The sequence below is a fragment of the Polyodon spathula genome, chromosome 10, assembly GCF_017654505.1.
Source record: "Polyodon spathula isolate WHYD16114869_AA chromosome 10, ASM1765450v1, whole genome shotgun sequence".
Lineage (NCBI taxonomy): Eukaryota > Metazoa > Chordata > Actinopteri > Acipenseriformes > Polyodontidae > Polyodon > Polyodon spathula.
In genome coordinates this window covers 31,057,487-31,080,866 of record NC_054543.1, presented here as the reverse complement: position 1 = coordinate 31,080,866, position 23,380 = coordinate 31,057,487, and the positions used below count along the sequence as shown (strand labels likewise).

Here is a 23,380-nt window from a genome sequence, read left to right as displayed (position 1 = left end):
ACACAGAAGACAGCGATAACGAACACAGCTGGTCAGGTGCTCCGCTTGTGTGAGTTTACACAGGTGTATTGAATAGTAATTAACGAGGAAGTGACGTTGCCGCTCACAAGACAGACAGTAAACACGGAGACTGAGTGGGAAAGAAAAAGAAAAAGAGGATTTTATTGTCTTTAAAAAGGTACCGGCAATTTAAATGACTTTACTATTTAATTAATTTGGTGTTCTTCCATTTGGCATTATGACGGCTGTCTTTGTTTTTAGTCAACGTGTGCCATTAAGCTTGGTTTATTAGTTATAGGTGCGTGTCTGAATTTAAAATAGCAGATGGGTTTAGTTTCTAGATTTAAAAAAAAAAAAAAAAAAAAAAAAAAAGCCTTAATAGTTATTTAGTTAGAAGTTACTGAAGGGGTGGTGGAGCAGAGCAGAGCCGAGTGGACATGGATAAGGAATCGTTCCAAGCTACCAACAATCTTGTTTAGTATATGGGCGCCTGACTGAGATTACACTGCCAATGGATTTAATTATGTGTTTGAAAAAACAAATATGTCTAAGAATAACATTCAGCCTTTCTACGTTTCAGTTAACGACTCCTGGTTTATGTTGTAGAGAATGTTCAATCTTATCGAGTTTGTAGATTTAAACTAAGCTAAGCAAAAGATTCCATGTTGTGTTAATAAAATCTTTTAAAACCTGTAGTGGATTGTAAAACACAATTCATACCAAATCTAAATAATTCTTCCATAGTTTAACCACCTCTGCACTCCAGTAGAAAACATACTTTGCTGACACACGGTTCTGTTTGTGTACAGCACTGGTAGTTAGGGGTTCAGTCACACGCTTATATTTATAAACCTTCTGCCACAACGTGAGAGAAATCTGGTGCAGTTTAAATTGTGGGACAAAAATAAGTCAATAAAAGTTATTGAAGTATGAAACGTTTTCTGTTATTTTGCACTAACTACAGTGCCGTCTTTTCGTTTCGATAATCATTTGTTAATTTATGGTTAGACAGATGGGTGTCTTCCCAAATTAACTAGCCTCTATATTTCGCTTTTTATGTCAGCAGAAAATAAGCAAAGAGTCCTGTACATGCTTGACATTTTAATTAATTAATTAACTTAATAATAAATAATAATAAAACCACCAGGAAATTCTTGTACGCATCCTGGGGATGTTCCAAAGAACAATGATTCCTTACTATTTTCGACCGAGCGCACAAGACTTGAGCACAGTCAGTGGAGGTATGCAGTAGTTAGCTTGATAGGAGCTCTGTCTGCACTTTGGGGAGTCGAGTAATGGAAAACTACGCTGAGGTACTGTACTTGTTTGGTTCAATAGCTGGTCTTTACAAATTCTCATCTCAGCTTTTAAATACAAGAAACCAAAGACAAGTAACATGTATTAGGTGTGTGATGCTTTCTGCAGTAATGGCAGCCAGAGGGTTCTAAAAAGAAAATAACGAAAGGTCCTGATTGTCTATGGTTGGAAGCGCCAGTGTCTGTTTGTTACTGTAAGGAGTGGCATTAGTTTCGTCTGGTTGTTTCATATCTGAAACGAAAACATATAAAGTGCATTTAAAAAAAAAAAAAATTAGTTAATTATTATCATTTTTATCAAACATTGTAAATAACCCTACTTGGTTATGAACTGTTTGACAGTTAAACAGTAAACCGTTATTAAAACAACTGAATAACAAAGGTATTAAAGTGTTAAACCTGGGCCATCTGAAATCTTATTTGTATTTATTTATTTTTAAACATATCAACAGTTTTATTTAAGTCATAATAACGTCTCTACTGCAATAGGGTTTAGCCCAGAGTTAGCACACCAGAAACGTGTTTGGTAGTAGTTATTCACTTGTGCTTTTAATATGCCAGAGAGCTAGATGTTTCTGCTATGTCAAAGCTAAATTTGGGGTGTGACGATAATTTATTGAAATGTGCTTCTAATTGAAGATTTAGCATTGGTAGGCCATATTGCACATTAAGCAGATATTTCACTTGCTATACCCTTGTCTCAAATGTACAGTTTTGAAAGAAACACATTGCAGCCAACACAGATTTTTAATTTTAAAATTATATCTGGCACAAGGTTAAAGAAAGCTCTCGATCTGATTGACTTGTTTTCTGGAAGTCTATTACTGTTTCACTTCCTAGGCCATTTCACCCGTGTCTTTGGGGTTAAAGCATGTTACTGGCTGCAGAGCATGTCAGTCAAATAGAATGGGAAGTTAATGACAGGAAAGTGACACAATTTCACTCCAGGTAAAATAAACAAGGAAGTGCAACAATGATTTTTTTTTTCTTTAGCCTAGTATAGGACCAGACATAATGTTTTAAAATGAAAACACACGTTTCCTAAAACAGTGTTTTTATATAGTAGGTGGAAGTGCACGACAGGTTAAATATATAGACTTATCACGACAGGTTAAATATATAGACTTATCTAGGCAGGGTCTTGGTGGTGCCATACACCTTCCACTTCTTAATAATCATCTTGACCATGCTTCAAGGGATATTCAAGGCCTTTGATATTTTTTTTTATACCCATCCCCTGATCATCCCCAGTAGACGGACCCTACAGGAACTGCTGAACTTATTCTGAAATCATGTGAATCTCTACAATTTAACAGAGGTGGAGGCCATTTAACTTGGTGTGTGATTTTAAAGGCGATTGGTTACACCTGAGCTAATTTAGGATTGCTATTACAAGGAGGTGGACACTTATCCAACTAAGTTATTTCAGTTTTTATTTTTAATTAATTTTCTACAAATTTCTAGAATTTTTTTTCACTTGGAAGTAGTTGGGTAGGGTGTGTAGGTAAATGAAATGTGCTTTTATTTATTTATTTATTTATTTATTTATTTTTAATACATTTTAATTCCAGGCTATAAGGCAACAAAAGGTGAACATTTTGAAAGGGGGTGTAGACTTTCTATAGGCACTGTATGTGTATGTAATTATATAAAAAATTCTCATTTTGTTATATTTATGTAGGGCTAACTGTTGTTTATCCTTACAATAATTGTTTTGTTTTTTTTTATTCTGGGTGACCCTAATAAAGATCTGAGTGGGACTACTGTAAACATCTAATTTAATTCCAGTGTCACCCATAACTTCAGAAACACTCAATGATAAGGCTCTAGCTGAATGTGTGTAATCTTAACTTTCACTTTATACATTTTATTTAAGTCATGTTAGCTGGAATGACTGACTGAAAGTTGGAAACTTCAACCCACAATCTCATAATGTATTGCACAGGTTGTTAATTTTCTAGACGTAGATCAGTTGATTCAAAGTGTAACCTCATGAACTGAAACACGGGATGCATGTAAAACAAGGTTTTATTTATTTATTTTTCCTTAAGATGACTTTTAAAAGTTGAGGTGTGTTTTAATGAATTATGTAAATGATTTAATGTGGCAAAAGGCAAGTTATATGCGATTCACTTTTTACTCGTTCATTGTCAGTGTGGTATCATTCTCCAGGCCGTTAATATTCTCTTTTCTTGTTGGGCAAAAACAGTTATTTGAATTCAAGTATCAGGCTGCTGACATTAAATAGGGCTGACATTCCTGAGTTCAAATAAGGATAGAACTGTCATTTCATGTACTGCTTATCCTAAGGAGCTAACCAAAGTACTAAACCTCAAAAGTACTTCATAAAGAAACACAAATACATTTAATGCCGCTTAGTCATAAAATCTTAGGCAATACAACAGGAAAGTAAACAAAAATGTTCAAACTGCATGTGGAAGGCATTTTGTGATTATATGTTGAAGTGTCTTGTCATCCTTTACTTTTCAGACCCATTGAGATGCTTAACGTGGAACTCAAGCAAATAGTCTTCATTAAACTAAATCTTTAAAGTAAATTTCCTAATCTCTGCTGATAGTACTGAATAAGGCTGAATGCAGCCTTACTCCTGTTAATAAAATATAGCTAATAGAAAAAGCATTGCTGTCACCTCATTGGATCAGACAGCAGGAGGCAGTCACCCTTGCATGGTAGCAGCTTCTTTTTGGCTTTTTTAAACAAAAGTCAACATTCACATATAAACTGTGCTTTCTGTGCTGGACAGAGGCAGTCCAGTTAACACAGTCAGTCCATACATTTACTTTTTAAAGAGATACTTTCCAGCAGAGTTGTTTATAAATAACCTTAGAAATTTAATTGAACTAAACAATTGGAAGGGGGCAGTGGAAAAGGCACTTGAGCTAGTTAAGATAATAAAGATTTTAAACTATTGGTCAGGTCACACTTCGTATCCAAAATTTAGCCCAGCTCGGAACAGAAGATGGCATGCCACCAGGTTTACAGCATGCAGCAGGTTGCCCAGCTCACTGTACCTCACACAATGCAGCATACAGTAATGAGGAAATAGATGATTTGGGACTGCATCATTAGAGCTTGCAAAGCGACATAGGTAGGACAACTTTTCAAACTGGCTAAAGCCCTATATTTTCCAGAGTCTGCAGCCTAGTGTTAAATAAGGAGCAGGAAATAAAACCTGTGTTGGTGGTATGTGTAATTCTATTATGTTTGGTACTGTATACAAAGGAATTATGGGCACTGTGTTATGGTAATTGGACCTCTAAAGTTTAGAACTGCTCTCCCTTACCAGTGTGTACCTGATACAGCACCTCTTGCACACTGCAATGTAAAACACTCTGTCAAATGCCATTTTTCTGAAACTTTTAGCACACGTGTGTGAGTGGATCTGTAAGTGAAGATGCCATGTCCCCTGATCTTGTACATCTTTTGCAAGGGCAGCAAAGATGTAGGATGCTCCCGTTTTACAGTACATGCGCTAGTCCTTCCTAGGAAGTTGTCCTTGTGTGGCAATGGTCCACAGTAAGCAGTGTTAAGCAGCAACGGCAGCAGTTTCTTATTAATTTAGGGACACGTGAGCTGTGAGTGTTGCTGTTCCGATGCTTTTGAAATAATAATGATCATCTGTAATTGAGCCCCGGCAGTGTGCTTTACATCCAGTCCAGTCAACAAGGTTTCAGGTGCAGAGTAGGAGAGATTGCAGCTGCGCTTCAACACTGACTGTGACCAGCTGTGTTCACTTGCTTTGCTTTAGGGGAGAACTTTTAGATGACATTCAGGCATCTGACATTGTGAGCCCCTTTTCAGAGGTAAGCATGTTTTTGTATACATTGTGTTCTGGTGGAATGAGCAGATTAAAAGTTAAAGGAATCAACAAGGCTGTAGGAAGAATTTATGTGAGCTGTTAGTGACAAATCTGAAAGGATTCTGTTGTCATGGGAATTTCTGCACATGCTTTTTAATCAAGAGAACAGTTGAAGAGTACTGCTGTTGTATTTTACATATGGAATGTGAGCCAAAGCCACAGGCTAGTATCTAGCGTATGATTGTTGCATTGTTTCTTTGTATGTTTTTTTGCCTCTGTTCTAAAAATTCTTAACACAGTAATTTTAATAGATATTCTAAATGTAAGTAATCCAATTACTCCACTTAAGTAACTTTTCACAATGTAATTCAGGAGATTGAAGGAATCTGTATTTTAGTCTTGCTTGTTAATTCTCTTAATTAGTAAGATCAGTTAAATTGATTGAGGTGTACATCAAAATCAAATCTGTCAAAACAAAACGTTGGATTCAATAGAAAGTAGCTTTAATTAACTTTTGTTTCAGTTAGTTCCATATAGATTTGCCTGGGTGGGATTTATGGTGAGGACGCAGAAATCACTCTGCAGTGAATTATAAAACTCAGCAACTTTAAGAACTTCTGTGGCCTCAATGAAATTCTCAGATACCTGTCTAAAACCTCAGCACAGCCCAGTGTGCATAATCCAAGTGCTTTGCAGGTTCACAGTGTGAACTGCTGTAACACACATTAAAAGATCATGTCTCCAGGGTATATATGAGGTTTGGCAGCCTCTTTGGTTACAAATGTAGATTAAAAAGGCAGAACACCTATTATGATTAATCTGCAATATAGTTTCCTGTGACACTGTACACTGCTGTACGCCACAAAGTGTTATCCGAGTCAGACATAAGATACTGTAGCCTTTCCTGTTTTGCAGAGTCATTACTTTTCCAAACACTTTTCTGTAAAATAAATCCTACATGATAATATTTGTTTATTCAGAGAGTTTAATTAATGGTAGGCTACTGTATTAATACCAGACCAAAACAGATGCCAGACCTAAATAGATGAGTGTGATTCAGGTAGGATCTATAAAAATAAAATAAAACCAAAAAGCGCTTCTGAAGGTTTCCCCATCTGGAGCCCCAGTGGGCTGTATTTTCATTGTAACACCTCAAAGTCACCTTGGATAAATAAACTAATAATAATAATAATAATAACAATACTACATAGTGTTTGCTACTAACGCTAAATCATGTTTTGCGCTCGTTAATTGCGACTTTCTCCATACAGTATTTAGTAGTATATGCTTTTTTCTCTTGCTGTTCTTCACGCAAGCTGTTTTTTTTTTTTTTAATTTATTTTAACAGCTAAATTAAAGAGACTGAATTAAAGTAAATTCCCCTTGCGAAATGCATTTGTGTGAAATTTATTGACCGCCCCCTAAAATCCTTTAGATGACTTTTACACAGTCCCTAAACATGCAGTTTGCTGTCCTTTTGTTTTATCCGTCTTGCAGCATGATAAGATGTACTTAGATGTGTACAGCTATGGGGGATATGTTGCTGCTTTGCTTTTTTGGTTAATTTTGCGTGCTGCAGTAGATCTGCATTACTCTCATGATCCCAAAGTAGACATTAAAGTACTACCCCTACCCCTCACCTCCACCTCCTTGATGTGTAGAAAGTCTTATTCCGGGGGGGGGTGTTCAGATGCATGTGCCAATGACTTGCGTCAATTAGTTGTGCTTTTTGTGGCAAGACTTTATAACAACCTTTAATGTATTAGTTCCATCAACCGCAACTGGACCCACTTGAGCTGAAGTTATCTGAAAAGTTTTCTTTCTCTTGAGGTATAGTAGGTTGCAGACACTGTAATTTTTGAGTCCTGGTATTAATACCCTGCAAATAAATCATATTTATGTGATCTGTGTATCTTACAGTAAGTGTGTTCCAACTGTCACATATCTGAACCGCTATACAGTAACTGAGGATTAAACTTGACACAGTGCCACAGCCTCCTGCCCAGTTACTGCTGCACTTGAGCTCTGTGGTTGGCCGGTTTTTACCAGTTTTTCCTTGTTTAGATTTTTCTCTGCTGCATTAATGGGGAGACAGAGGTCATCGGGGATCTTTTCTATTTTGGTCCCTGATCAGATGGATGATCCTCATGTGAAAAAAGAATTCTTTCTTTCTCAGGCTAACACTGTTTCTCGAATATGGCTACCTGGAAGATTTTTTGTGTGGCCCCAAGTAACTCCCCAGTAGCCTGCTCCTAAGAAAAATTGCAGCTGACTTGGCTCGAGTAATGGCTATGAGACTTCCATTCAGTTCATTGTGTTGCTGTTGTCATGGTTTGAGCTTGCATTCTGATTCCTCCTACTGTTTCCCTTTATTTTACCTTCCAGTGGCCGCTTGAGAACCACTACACTTAGTAAAAATGTTGATACATTAAATTTAATTAGGGGTTCCCCCCAACACCTTTATCTTTGTGATTTATACAGCAGGTGAAATTAATTGTAATAGGAACATCAAAGTGTTGTGCATTTAGGTTTTTGTTTATTGGTTTATTTGTATTAGGAGGGGAATTCCTCAGTTTCTTTCTCTGTCTCTCTCTCTCGTTTTCTCTCTCTCTTTCTGTCTCAAATCAGATTTTCCTGGTTTGCAGTTTAGCACAATTAGATCACATGCAAGCAATTGGCTGACCTTTGGACTATGAATGATAAGTTGAAAGCAGACTGGTGCTGCAATAACAAACAAGCCAGACTTTTTCTTTGCACAGTTGTGTGAGCTTACTGCAAACAAAGCTACTGTGACTTGAATCTGATAATTTTGTGTTTTCTCTCCACCGTGGTATAGTGCTATATTTAGAAGTGAGGTGTCGCTATTATCTAGTGGCCTCTCTCAACCCTACCACGTTTGTTTACTTGTTGCGATTGAGTTTTATCTGTTAAATAAACGTTTAGCTTATTTTATCGACATTATTATATATGGGTCTAAAAATAAGAAATGTTCTAATTATTACATTTAAATGTGAAACGCTGACACCTCAGCACAGCGTTAATACATGCTCCCTTCACCTCTTTTTTTTAATTATTTATCTCTCAATGGTTTCTTACGGTTATTCTTTGCTTATTTGTATGGGTTATATACATGAATACCTCCATATATTAATAGGAGCAAAACAGTTCAATATTCTATATGTGAAGTATGGAAGCTGTGCTCCCCCGCAACCCCCCAGCACTACACCCCTGCTCTCTCCAGTGTATTTGTGAAACTTCCCACAGTGAACTCCTATCAATTGTATAAGTCTTCTCCTGAGGGAACTATGAGGTGACTTTCAAAATGAGAAGGAAAAACAAGAACTCATAAATTCTGACCCGAAACCAAACTTGGACAAAATCAAGAGGTAAGCATACAATACAGCCAACCATTAATGAGGTAAAAGGAACATTCTTGTCCTCAATACTTTGTTGTGTACCAAACACCATGTGAGGTTGGTACTGAAACACTTTATACTGTGTATGACAGACCATCTTTTTTTTTTGGTATGAAAAACTCACAATGAGATTCTTTGATCAGTACATGCCCAGTTTGCTCCACATTGTGAGTCAGTATAAGGACCGACCCCTCTACCACCAGGGAGCAGCATTCCTCAAGACACTAGTGAGAGACTGATCTAACTGGTAGATGTGCAGTCAGTGACACAGAGAAAACTCATGCAGATTTCTGTATGCCACAATTACTCCAGACATTCTAGGAACCAACGTTGTAAGCAGATTGTTCTGACAACAGAGTCATACATCCCCCTGAATTAAAATGTATTTTCTATATGGTGTGTGGTTGTGGATTCGAGTCCCACCACACTGTATGGTATGTCATTAAAGTTGTGCTTGATATAGCAATTTTTGGCAATTGTAGCCCATCTGCACCATCACAAGGATCATGATGTGTTATGCTGTTGCCATCATGACCTGTGAACTGTGGCGATACACTACACTGTGCTGAACACAACTATTGATTTTGTACATTTACGTAATTCGATTCTAAAAACATTCAAACATATGTAAGGAAGCAGATGACATTCATGTCCCTGCTTAGAATTATGACCCCTCCAGCAGGTTCTGCAGCTGCTAGTGTATCTGGATCTTGATTAGTTACTATTGAAAGTATCTATTTTAATTCAACTGGTTAACTTCTGATTTTCAATTACTTTCATCCATTGTAAAATTGTGAATTTATTAAATACTGGATAATAGATTTGTGCATTAAATTGCCTGTTTGTATAGAATCAGGGATTCTAATCCACATTAAGCTTAATCTAGAGTTTTTGTTTTTAGAATCCGAGTAATCTTTGAAGGTCAGTTTTGAAAATTAGCATGTGTTCTGTTGAATCATACTTCCTCTAGAACAGGCTGTTAAACACAAGAACAGATCCACACAGATATCTGATTCGTTTACATGAGTAAAGATTACAAATGGACGTCGTCCTCATAATGACATGCATGTTTGAGCAGTGAACTGAAACACTTTTCCAATAGATTATCGCTTTCGAAGTACAAATACTAAAATCTTGGCAGCTGCATTGGCAAAGCCTTGACATGTCTTTTAAAGGTGTGTTTTTTTTTTTTTTTTTTTTGAGACATAATAGAATGAAATTGAAATGTGTGAAATGATTGGTAATTGGCTTTCCTCATACCTACCCCCAAATGTAAGATGTCAAGGCCAGCTTTGTGATTTAGTAATCTCAATTTCTCTTGTTAGTACTGAGCTGCAGTATTGGCTATGAACAGTGAGAGCTGCTATCTAGATAACTCAAATACACCACCTGGCGAGTAACATTGTAAATCTTTGTGGGAAGTCTTTTTTTTTTTTTTTTTCCCTGTTGGGAGCTGCACGGCTGTTTGGTTGTTTAACAGACATTTATAGCCTGGTAAACTAAACTAAATATATGAAGTAAATTGCCATTTCTGGCAGGTGGATTTTAACTGTACTGTTCCTGAGAGTCGCATTCTTTTGTTTTGTACCACCCATTGCTTTCTTCCTTATCCCCCCCCAGAGAGTTCATTCATAGTACCGAATTGCCCAGCAAGCCAGCGTGTTGAGAGAGTGCATGCATATAATACCGAATTAGTAATTAGCACAAGGACCAGCTGTTCCCTGGACATTAGGGGAAAAGAAACGCTTCCAAAAGATACATTATTTAAATACATGCCAGTGTTTCTGTCTTTATCATTACAGTAACAGTTTTAGCATACATGTTGGACCGGAAGGTGGTGAGAATTGTGTGAGAGTCAGAACGGTAACCTGTTGAAACACTAAGAGAATGCTTTGGGACTTGTCCTGCTTTGTGCTGTCTGTGATTGGAGTTCCAGTGTGCTGTTAAGTGGATCATCAGCCTCGGGCTGAGATTCGATATTTCCTTTCCAGACACATGGCATGCTTGTCAAATCGGTTTCCTTTCAATGTTACGGAGGCATCTGTTCCAGCACGATTTCCTGGCTCGATTACAGTGCAGAAGCTCTTTTTGGTTTAGACTCTGGGTCCATCTGCTCAGGGTCTCATGGCAGAGGGAATGTCGAGACTTCAGTGGGGGTGGTGATTGTTGTCTGTGCGGTCTGCACACGCTTTCACGCTGCAAAGCGAGCATCCAACTGCTCCTTGTATTGCTGCTCCCTTTTTCACAAGCATGTGCAGTACTCTTTTAATTGTCTTCTGGATTCAAAGCTCAAGTCAGTGCCCAAGCCTTCTGTTTTCCTCTGTTCTCATTTACACCTTTTGCCCAAATGGTTCCAAACTGTTGTAATCTCGTGGACATTCTCAATCATGTTGAATATGCATTAATGTTTTAGTAATGTATAACATTTGTAGCCAGTTTATTTCCAGTTATCCCTTCCAGACGTTAACATCCCAAACAACAGGTATTGTGGAGCTGCCTGTTCATACAGTATACATCACCCTTACATGTTTAGGCACATAACTGCTACAATTCTGACCCAACTTGGTACTGACATTCCATAACATGTTTATAAGTGCTATTAGTAAAGAGCATGGTGACTTATTTATGTGCTATGCTTGTGATTTAGTAGGACTTAGTAGAAGGCTATCATCTAAGGAACTGTTGATGCAAATTTTTGTAAAACATGTATTTCTTTAGAAAAAATTCTGGAATCCCTTTTTATGTTAAAAATGTAGTTTCTCCCTCATCCTCCCTGCCACCTACTGCATTGCATCACCCTTCCAGGGAGAGGGCTCAATCCCATTTGATTTATGGCAGTCGCAGGACACCGATTAAGGTTTGTTGCTCTTTCTGTTTGATCAGTGTCAGACCTCAGACTCTGACCCTTTCTCTAACAGGTGAAGACAAGAGAAAGGCAGTTGCTGATTTGGATTAGTGGAGAGAGAGAGAGAGAGAGAAAGGGAGGCAAGCCTGCCTGCTTGCCAGCTGGAAGCTATTTGGAGCTGCACACAGGGCTAAATAAAAAGGCAGAGGTGCTGAACCATGACACGCTTCTCAAGTATAGTAAACACTAATTGATTATCATAGTGCTGAATGTACATCTTGGAGCTGGCAGAACAAGTTACTTTATTTTGTGTGCGTTGGTAATGAATATTCTATTCTAATGCTGTATTGATGGGGGATGATTTTATTTCCGTCCCGTTATTTGATTGAAAAGTTTATTGATGAGCACTGCTCACAACTAAACCTGCTGGCTTCCCTTCTGGCAACCAAGACGTCCCTTGAGCTCCTGGCTAGTTAGTCGGAGAGGACAGCATGCTATTCCATAGTTGCTTTTAATGTACGTTGCAGATCTTTGAGCAAATAATTAGTCGTCCCGTTTTAATCTTAAGTTGAAGGTCCTCCCAGTAAGTAAACTGCAAATCAGATCAATATTTAATTTGTATTAAAGCTGGAAATAAAACCAAAATAACATTTAGACAGAGAGAAATAGATCAATTTTTTTGCAAAGTTGTCTCCTTACATACACACATACAGTAGTAAAGTGGCTGTTTTTAAATCTAATATTTTTATGACAAAGTTATAAATGAAAAGTAGAGCTCATGCTTTCTCGTTGTATACTTTCATCATACGCATTCTATACCACAGAGATTCTCAGAATCTACCTCCTGGTGACCAAGATTAAATCGGCTTTTGAACCATTCACCAGAAAACTAAAATTTAGATGTACTGTCTGTGTAGCTCGCAACATAGAGTGTTAACAATATAATTATTTAGCATTTCATGTAGCTGTAGCAATAGGTCATCAACAATTCCAGCAATGGTGTAATCGGAACCCACTGTTAATTACTGGTGTTCTTTTGGATATTATACCTGTAAGCTGTGGGCCTCTCCCTTATTGGGTAAATACTGTACATGGTGTCCAAGTTAACTGAAACTTTAGCTCAACAGACAAGAACACACGTTTCTATTAATATTATCTATTGGTAGAAAACAAGTTTAGAAATGGTTACTAGTTAAATGGATTTGAATGTACATAAACATGGTCAGAAAATGATTTCTGTCTTAGATGTTTTCTTTACCATAATGGTTAGGTTTACACAAGACACCTGATGGATACATACATTAATAATGAATATGTAAATCATTGTAATAAACAATTTTAATACAAAATTTGTCAGGACTTGACTGGGCTAACTAATGCCTAACTTTGACTGTGGATTAATAGGTCATCCTTTGAGAGAAGAATGTAGTCTGTGCATGAGTGTGTTTGTATAGGGTTTGTACACAAAGGGGGTTGTGCAAATGGACTGTCCTTCAATATGTATTCTGTTCATAAGCTGGGTCACACTGCTGCAAGTTCAGTTCCGATGGGCAAGACAGCTGCTAAGATAGCTGCTAAGCTGGACTGTGAGGGTAATCACAGGTACTCGGTTGGCAGGTGAATTCGTCTTAAAGGGTTGGAACTCGCACTCACCCAAGGCGAATTAAATCTTATGAGGACTTGTTGCTGTCTGTGCGAGTACTTAAAACAAATGTACACATATACTCTCACGTTCAATGCAGGGAAGTCAATTTTCTAACAGAGTGTAGCAGTGGTGAATAATTATTCACAAGTAATGCTTAGAAAACAGTCAGTCAGATCTGAAACTTCCCTTCATCCCCCTTGCAATTCCAACCCCATTTTAAGACGTTTTATGTTTGTATTCTCCCTCTGCGAGGGATGCGAAGTTTATCGTTTGAATTTACTGAAACACGCTTCATTTTTTTTAAGTGTAAAGAGTAAAGTCATTTTACACAGATACTGGCTTACAACCCTGACTGAAGATGCCATTACAATGGGTTGGTTGTACGAACGAGGTCAAACAGTAGGCCACATTTTACTAAACATTTTAAAACTAATAAACAATTACCAGAATGAACGTTACCGAAGTATGTTGCTAAAAAACTAAATAACGCAATATATTCATTTATAGAGTTCTTATCTGTAAACAGTAACATGTTTAAAACTTGGGACTCGCTGTCTAGCTTGGTGTTTTTAAAATGTAAAATCCATTTATACAAAGTCTTCCAGCTTTCTTGAAAATATCTGCATTTCCCCTTGTTTTTCTTTTGTATTTGTTATGCTCTAATTAGTATCTAAACCTAGTAGACGCAGCGTCCGTCAGTTCTGGCAGATTCTACCGTACTTGCGGAAGCAGTTTTCTCCCACTGCTAATAAAAACAAATAAAAATAGCCACCTAGCTAACAATTTCATCCCGTCTTTAAACTGGGACTTTAGTGAAGACTGCGTATGTACGTGTGTGCATTAATTACTGTAGATAGTAGCCGGCCAGCATTTTTGTAAATAGCAACACATGTAATGTACAATAAAATAAACATTGTATTTGTGTCATTGGTGTCCATTTCAGACGGAGCTTCATGGTCAGCAAGGTGACACAGCTGTGAATTTTTTCCTTGTCTTCCCGTCAGGTGCCGTCAGTGTCAGTTTCTCACACACAGTACATAAGTCGATCAGTAACAAAGTGCAAACAGGTGATTGGTCGAAGAGCGTGTGCGAAGGTGCTTTGTTAAAAAAAAAAAAAAAAATTAAAAAAAAAAAAAAAATGTAAATCTAAATTTTGGGCGGCGGGGGGGAATTGGCATTGTTTGGTCCTCCACTCGCGTGCACAGTCACAGGGAGTGAGACACACATTCTTCACTTTACGTCATGTATGCTAACCACTGAGTCATTTGAATGGTATGTACAAGTTTTTTCAGGAAATTGAGAGTGTTCTTGTCTTCTGCTGTTGTCTTGGTACGCTTTGGGTGATTAGCGATTCCTGACTTTTATAGAAGAATTCTGCATGAAACTTTTGGGGATGTTTTTGGGTGCTTTAGTTTTTTTCACATAAATGCAGGATATTTTAAATCCTGTGCTATAGATAAACTGCTGCATCTTAGTACTAGTTTAGTAATGTAGGTCACATGGTCTGATTGCAGCTTGACCATTGGAATTAGCTTGTGCTACAGCACAGGAAGTTATTAGCAGCAGCAACTTTGTTAGGCTATTTATTTATTTATTACTTCTTTAACCAGGAAAATTAACTTTCAAACCAAGGTCTCTTTTACAAGAGAGCCCTGACAAGATGACCAGAAACAGACAGCTGTAATTTCACATCCCAAAAATAATATCACTCTAAAAGACAATCGCATAATACTTTCGGTCTTGGATCACTTCGATAATTCTTAGAACCTACTCATTAAAATAAATGTAATCTTAGTCGGGGGGGGGGGTGGGGGTGGGTGGGGAGGGGTGGGGGGGGGTGGGGGCTGGGGGGGGGGGGGGGGGGGTGTAAATATAAATGTTGCTAACTAACTAGGTAATAAAAAATTGATTTTACCAGTGCTTCACATTAAACCCTATTGCTGCTGTTGCGTCTTCTGCTTATCCTTTCCACCATATGCTCTCCATTGAACTCTTGTGACCACCGGCATTGTGTTGGAAGGTAGCCTGCTGGTACCACAAGCCCACTGGCTGGCTGTCCCTCCCCTCCCTGACTGCTCTACCCCCTCCTCCTCCTCCTCTCTGCACACTACACACACCAGAGCTCTCGGGGGCAGGAGCTGAATCCTTAAACGGTCCAGTTCATTCATGAAACCGTGACGTCAGCAGCCTCCTTTGCAGCGGGGTTGGTGTGTGGGTGGAATTTCCTCTGAATTCTGCATCGTCCTTCCATCTCCTCACCCCCACCCCCTAACCCTCCTCCTCCTTCTGTTTTGCCTTGTGTGTTATATTCTCACTACACTGCGCTGGAGGAAGATCATGCATCAGACCTCTCTCAGCTGTAAGTAACCAACCGGCCATTTAATCTTGTTGAATTTCTTGATTGTGGATGCTGTGTTTTGATGGGTGGTCTGTGCTATGATGAAGGACAGACAGTAGGTAGTTTTATATATGCTCTGAGCAGAGGTTGTTTTTTTTCACCGGCTCCGGGAAGCCGCAGCTGTCGAGGCACTTTTGTAAAAAGCGCAGATGTTAATGCCTTTTTGTCAGTGAGAAATCTCCACTGAAGATTTTTTTTTTTCACCCCTCTCTACTCTCCCCTCCTTTGGCATATTCAAACAAGGCCCTTATTCATCAGTACGCCTGCATTGTTGCACAGGTACTAAGCCTGGCTTACATAAGCGTGCTTGGATTGCTCGGAGCATCTCTGCTTTGGTGCACGTCGGATGTCGAATGCAGATCAGCTGAAAAATAAATGTCTATGGTGATTTGACTAAAAATGTATTCCTGAAATCTTCGAGGCAGGGTGAACACTGCTTAACCATGGATTTGCACTGGTTAATGTTCAGCACTCTGCACTGAAATCGGAGGAGTAGATATGTAATCCTTAATAATGGGTTACAGTGAACTCTGCGGTAATGTTGAGCTGTGGGGGGGAGGGATCTATATTTGCAAATTCATTGTAGCCAAATGATCATATCTGCTTTACTGCAAGTAACATTCCCATATTTTGGCTTTTTTTAGAGGATGAAAAAAAGTATATGCTGTGTGGTCTCTGCGGTTGTGTATTTTGGCTTTCACTGTTCTGTGTCACGCTCTCTTGTATTGTCTTTTGTGCTTACAGTAATTATGATGTTGTTTCAGACAGCTTTAAGCAGAATGGTAGTCTGTCTTGCCTTGTGTGACACTGTATATACTGTAATGATTCACACCACATATATATATATATATATATATATATATATAAAATGAATTGTTACGGGAATCGTTGACAAGATGTCAGATCCCACTGTTCTTGTTTAGTGCTGCTCTGAGATTTTTCCTTTTATGTTATGCTCATTGGTTGGGAGGGGGGTGGGGTGGGTGCTCAGCTGTCATTCGATATGACTGATGGATCTCATTGTTACCTCTGAAAATGGCTGATTTTATATTGTCTTACCCTGGAACTAAAATACTGTACATATACCGCGTCTGACATTTGTAATTCCATCAAATATGTAAATATATTGGCTTCAGTGTTTAGCCTCCCACCACAACCACCAGTATACTGATGCACAAAAGAAACGCAATGCTCTGGTCTAATGGATTTAATCAAATATTTTAAACATAGATATCAAACAAAATCACAAAAAATGTGAACAAAAATACAGATCAAAGAATCATGATAAGTTTCCGGTGTGAAACGTGACACACTGTCAAAATGAAAACATTACAAAGTTGGTAGGTATGACGTCCCTGAACATTGACACAATCCTGGCAGCATCAGCCTCTGGATAGACTACTGTGGGATATTCCGCCACTCTTCCTGTGCAGCTGCAGCCAGCTGGCCAAGGTAGGTTTGTTGGTTGGTTGGTCACGGTTGTCTCCTGTGGATGGCACTGGAGAAAACCAGATGTGCTATTGGACTCGGGTCAGGAGAAAAAGCTCACCAAGGCAAGACCTCGACATTATTTTCTTGAAGTTGTGCAATTGTAATCCTAGCACTGTGTGGTCTTGAATTGTCCTGCTAGAAAATCGACACTTCCGGATTTGCTTGCAGTAACGGAAATACTGTTGCCTCAAGGACTTCGTCAATGTATCGCTGAGCAGTAAGGTTGCCCTCAATTTGCATCAAAGGTGTTCTTGTGTTAAAGGAGATTCCTCTCCACATCATCACACGTCTACCACCCCCACCGGTTGGCATGAACAACTCAACAGTCAACACAACAGTCCTGGGCTGGTATGGTGACCCTCTGCCTTCCAGGACGTGGCCTGTCCCTCACAGAGCCGGTTTCCTGGTTTCTCTGGACTAGTCTGAAGCAGAACATCTCATTCTGTGGGCAACTTCTCTCACAGACAGACCGCCTTCAATCATGTAGATAGCAACCAGGCGATCATTACTGAAGCAGGCCATGGTCGTATCTTTCACTGTTCTTGCGTTAATTTAAATCATGTCTTTTCGAATAGCTATTTATACAGATTCTTAATCAACTGATTTTGATAATTTTAACTCAACTCAAATACTAAACACTGAGCACCTGATGGTTTTATGAAATCACATGACTTGAGCTCAGTATTTTGTTATCCCAAGGAACAATACTACTCAAATAATCAACAAACCTATCTGATCACTGTTTAAAATGTAAGTAACATTATTTACGTGATTATGAGCTATTTAAAGTTATAACTAAGTTAAGTGGCCTCCACCTGTGTTAAGTTGTAGTGATTCACATAATTTAGGATAAATTCAGCAGTTTAACTATAACTTTTTTCTCCTTAACAGTGTGGAGTATGGTGTGTAGATAAGTGGAACAAAATATCCTAATTTAAATGCATGAAACTGAGGCACTGACACAACAAAATGCGAAAAAAGTTCAAGAGGATGTAGACTTTCTATAGGCACTGTATATTATTTTGTATTGTATTCTATTTTGTTCTGTCAAAGTCTGGGTATACAGTACGAAGCCAGACTTCTTTTGATAGTCATCATTCTTCAATTACAAGAGATGCAAATAAAAATGGAAGCAGTCCTGGTCATGGTCACCAGCTGAGTCTAGCTTCTGAAGAGTGTGAAGTGGCCGCAGATATGTGTGGAGTGATGCTGTCGTATGTGACTGAGCACTAGATTAGGGGAAATATGCCAGAAGGCATGTGGGAGACTCTGAGACCAAGTGGAAGAACAACATGGAATTCTATGGTCTGATGAGACACAAAAAAAGTCCATAATGTCAAATTGTTCTAAATTAATTACAAATATAAAACTGAAAATAATTGATTGCATAAGTATTCACCCCCTTTGCTATGACACACACAAAATAAGCTCTGGTGCAAGACGCATATAGTTTTACCGGCCAAGTTCTAGGTGGGCATAAAATTCCGTTTGAATATAATAACACTAAGCATCAGGTAAGTATAACCCAGATTGTGCAGACTTCAGGTAATGATTCAAAAACTCATTTGCTTCAAAAAAAAATCTGGTAAGGTTTTTCAAAAGCACCAATCAGGGGTAGGATATAAGCTTTTCCAAGCAATATCCCCCAGAGCACAGTAAAGTCTATGTTTGGATGCAAGCCTAACATCTGCACATCATCCCACTGCTGAGAACACTGTGCATATGGCCCTACCTTGAAGCATGGTGGTGGCAGCATCAGACCTATGGGGAGACCAAAATAGTGCTTTTTGGCCTCAATGTTAAGCGCTATGTTTGGTGCAAGCCTAACCCTGCACATCATCCTGAGAACACCATCCCTACCGTGAAGCATGCTGGTGACCGCATCATGCTATGGGGATGCTTCTCTGCATCAGGGCCTGGAAAGCTCTTTAGGATAGAGGGCAAAATGGATGCAGCAAAGTACAGAGAAATCCTGGAGGAAAACCTGCTGAAGTCTGCAAGAGACCTGGGACTTGGGAGAAGATTCATCTTCCAGCAGGACAATGACCCCAAACATACAGCCAAATCCACGTTAGAGTGGCTTAAAAACAAAAAGGTCAATGTCCTGGAGTGGCCCAGTCAAAGTCCGGACCTCAATCCAATTGAGAATATGTTGAAAGAGTTGAAAATTGCTGTTCACCAAAGGTCCTCATCCACCTTGACGGAGCTTGAGCAATTTTGCAAAGAAAAATGGGCAAAAATTGCAGTCCAGATGTGCAAAGCTGGTAGAGACTTATCCAAATAGACTCATGGCTGTAATTGCTGTTAAAGGTGCTCTACCAAATGTTGGCTCAAGGGGGTGAATACCTATGCAAGTATTTTCTGTTTTATATTTGTAATTAATTTAGAACAATTTTGTAGACTTTGACATTATGGTCTTTTTTTTGTGTTGATCAGTGGCAAAAACTCAATAAAATGTGGAAAAGTCCAAGGGGATGAATACTTTTGAGAGCCACTGTGTGTGTGTATATAATAATTATAGAAAACCACAAAATAACAACCAGTGTTGTTGTCATGTGCAACATCATTTACCTCGGACATATACCCTTGCGGTACTCTGAAATCTGGTTCCAGCACAGGATTCAAACTCTGTGAGCTCCCGTATCTTCACTGTGTTGGGGGGACACTTCTGGGACAGTCTTCTTCATAGAGTTAACCTCGAGATTGCACATGGTTGTACTGGAAGCAGTATTACAATGAATCTTATTTTGGAAACATTGAGGTAACATTAGGTAGTTCAAGATTAGTGCTAATCAGGGTATGTCAATCGATCCATTTTTTTCTCTTATATAGCGCCTCAAAGAGCTTTACAGATAACAACAGAATAATTAATAGTATCCAAAACAATTGAGAAATGGTAAAAGATACGATGAAAAAATACCCCTTCAAATTACATTATGTATAAATTATAAAAATGTGTTTTTAATCTTACTTTAAAAAGCAGTGACAAAAGGTGCTTTGTTCTTGGACAAAAGAGCACTGCAGTAATCAATCCTAGACTCTTCAGTAAAATTCTTTTTTGTTTAAATTGAGTAGTCAGCCATTTATTTTTTTTATATCATTTTCTCCCAATTTAGAATAGCCAATTATTTTGAGGCTTAGCTCACCACTGACTCGGGTACGACAAAGACAAACACATGCTGCCCTCCGAAGTGTGTGCCATCAGCCGACCACTTCTTTTCACTCTGTAGACCCACCATGCAGCCACCTCAGAGCTACAGCATCGGAGGACAACGCAGCTCTGAGCAGCTTACAGGCAAACCCGCAGATGCCCGGCCAGACTGCAGGGGATGCTGGTGCGCGGTGAGCAGAGGGCACCCTGGTCGACCTAAGCCAGGTGTTTCCATATCTAAGACAGAACAGACTTGACTGAAGGAATCCGCACTGTCCTGGCAACCCGTGCCGGCACTACATTCCTCTGTCATGCAGGGTATATGTCTTGATAAAGAGAGAGTAATGAAAAAAGAAAACGTACAGAAGATTAAGTGGAAGTGAAACTCGACTATACAGGGCTCTGTAGGGATATGAAGCTGTGATTTACTGCTCGTCATTCTTAATACACTCCGCAGCGGTTCGCAGCATGGTCTGAAATGTCAATTTCTCCTGAAACCTATTACTATAAATGTAATATTGGTTGTGATTTTTTTTTTTTTTTTTTTTTTTTTTTTTTTTTACTTGCTTGCAGTACTGTTTGAAAACAATTCTAAATCTGTCTTCCTGAAAAATAAGAAGTAAAACAAAGGAGGAAAAAACAATAGGCCTTTTTATAAATAATACATAACTGAAGAATAAATATACACTTTGACTCATCGGTGGTCATTTATAAGCATTCACATCTGTGCATGCTGTTTATGATCCAATAAATTAAAAAAGAAAACATAAAGCTGCTTAAAAAAAACAAAACAAAAAAAACCTATCCAAACGTGTTTTAAACACAGAGTTATTTCAGTTGCCAACAGCAGCAGGAGTTTTTGTGGGCCATGGCTTTAATCACTGCCTGGCACGGTCTGGATTGTACTAGACAACAAGGGCCTGGGCAGTAGCGCATGTGTGGCTCACAGTGCTGCACCCCCTGGAGCTTCATATTCCTACTCCTGTGGGTATCATTGTGGCAACTGATTTAATTATTTTGATGATAAAACACAAATGCCAAATGAAACCTTCTTTTCCCCAACTCCTGCCCATCAACGAGAGCAACTGCCTGCTTCTTGTGTTATTTCTGCATGATGTGTTGGTCCAAAATTCTCATCGGCAATTCTCTCCGCCTCCTCACACACAAGCCACTCGGGCAGCATTTTCTATTCTTTATTTGAATAACTGACTGACCAATTAATTCCTGACAGCAGACAGCCACTCGGGCTGTTGCAAACGTACTCTGTTCGGCATTTAACCATTAAAGGGCAGCTTTTGTCACTTGTTTAGAAATTGCAAGTGCTTTTTCCATGGTTTATTATTGCACTTTAAATAATTAGCAGGGACTGCGTTGACTGTGGCTTCATAATTCACATTCAAGTATCCGATTAATTATTATTTTTTAACAACAAAATGTGGTTACTTAACATAAAGTATGTCTCCCTCACATTAGATGTCTACACTCATCACATTATTAGTTCATATTATTTTATTGTCCTTAAATAAAGTAAGCTGGGATAACCCATAGAATGGATCTGACGTAATTGAAGGGGTGTGAAACTCTCCGATGTCTAAATATTTTTGGTGCGGTGCAGAAGCCCTTTGTGTAAGAGGGTGATGAGGGGTGTGGAGACGACCTGCATTGAGAAGGCTCGCCAACTCTCCTACCATGCAGCTGGGTTTATTTGAGGGCAGTTCTGTTAGTGCTGGCCTCTCCCCCTCTACAGCTGTGGATCATCAGAACAAACCCTGATTATCTGTTCTCTCCTATTGCAGCAGCCAGGATCTGGTGCCCCAGGCTGAGCTAATGGATTTGGAGCAAGGCTTGAGTTCACAGCATTGATTGTTTTCAAGCAGGGCTGCTGTAGTGTGTAATTTCAGCTGGCCCCAGGCATGTTCCTGAGGCTGTGCGCCACCGTTGTTCACCTGCTTTATTTACAGAACAGACCGGTTCACGCGAGAGTGACCATTGTTAACCCCTTGCAGACTTTTACTTTTTCAAGGGTAATAACTACATATTTTATTTTTTTCACTGTTAAAAAATATTATAGAAAAGTTAAGAGAAATCAGCTATGAAGATTTATTTTTTGAGTTTGAAATAAATTGAATAAAACCTCATCTCACCAAGACTCTGCAAACCTTCTATGGTTATAAACGAGCACCGTAAAAATAGTTTGTCACTGAGTCTCCATAATCAAGCTATGGTGATCCTATTGAGCTCCTAACAGAAACACATGCAACTAGGTGATGGAGAAACTTAGACTGCAAATAAAAACTTTGGTAATGTTTTGTTAAATTTTGTTATGGATATCGTGTAAGCATACCCTTGTATCTGTAAAGTGACACTGTCAGTAAACTTCCTGATGTTTACTGTCCAGCTCCAAAGGTCAACACAATGTTTCCACTAACACCGAATTAATTGTAAACGATATTGGTGGCCCCGGTCTATGTTGGTAAGGTCCAGCCATTATTAATGGGGTAACACCAACTAACATCATGTATAATTCACACAATGTTCTGGATTAATGTTAGCCTTGTTGCCCTCTCATTACAAGTGAACCCATCAACTTCAGTAGACTGGCATCTTGATTAAAAATATAGCAGGAGAGGAGGTAGCTGGAGATGGTGTATTATAGTCTGAGTTTTTCATTGCTTGATCAAATTATCAGCCTAAAGAATTTCCCAGAGATAGATACACACAGTATCTTGTTTCCAGTAACAGTTCACTTCAAGGCTGGTACCGTATACCTGTGCTTTTACCTGAGCCATAGCTAGTTGCCTTGAACTGCATGCTCAAACAAGCTATTCTCATTTTCTGTTTTCACATTTGGTTAATGGAGAGGTCCAAAACTACCAGGAACCAATTTTGATCACTCTGGGGATTTGTTATGATTAAAATGTTACTATAAAATATTACATATATATGAAAAACCTGTGTGTCCACTTAATATGTATAAAACAATGTCTCTTGAATCAAACTTTGCATTTTAATGATTTACAAGTTAACAATGCTGTGTTTTAGTATACTTTTATTTAACTATGCTGCAAATATAAGATAACCTAGCATTCAAACTACAGTTTAAATTAAGTTTATACATGCAGCTTACGATATAAGCAGGTTTAGAAGACTCACCAGTTAATGAGAAAAGTGGCAGTGGTCACTTGATGCAAGCCCTCTGAAGTTGGGTTGGTAAGATGTTATGGCAGTACGCAAGCACTAGTGAAGGTGCTCGCCTGTGATACAATGCTATTGCTGGTGTTTTTTTTGTTTTTTTAAA

General features: G+C 38.7%; 1 protein-coding gene across 3 annotated transcripts in view; it reads left to right on the top strand.

Moving 5' to 3' along the window:
• LOC121322227 (mitogen-activated protein kinase kinase kinase 13-like) overlaps nucleotides 1–23,380 on the top strand; it is a 36,408-nt gene continuing 13,028 nt past the window's right edge. Inside the window, exon 1 of one of the 3 annotated variants that reach the window (XM_041261883.1) lies at nucleotides 1–178. The gene's annotated coding sequence lies outside the window, so the exon portion shown is untranslated. Of the gene's footprint in view, nucleotides 179–5,045; nucleotides 5,141–14,929; nucleotides 15,402–23,380 lie in introns of those variants that run through there. The other 2 variants (XM_041261884.1, XM_041261882.1) reach the window with 2 other exon arrangements.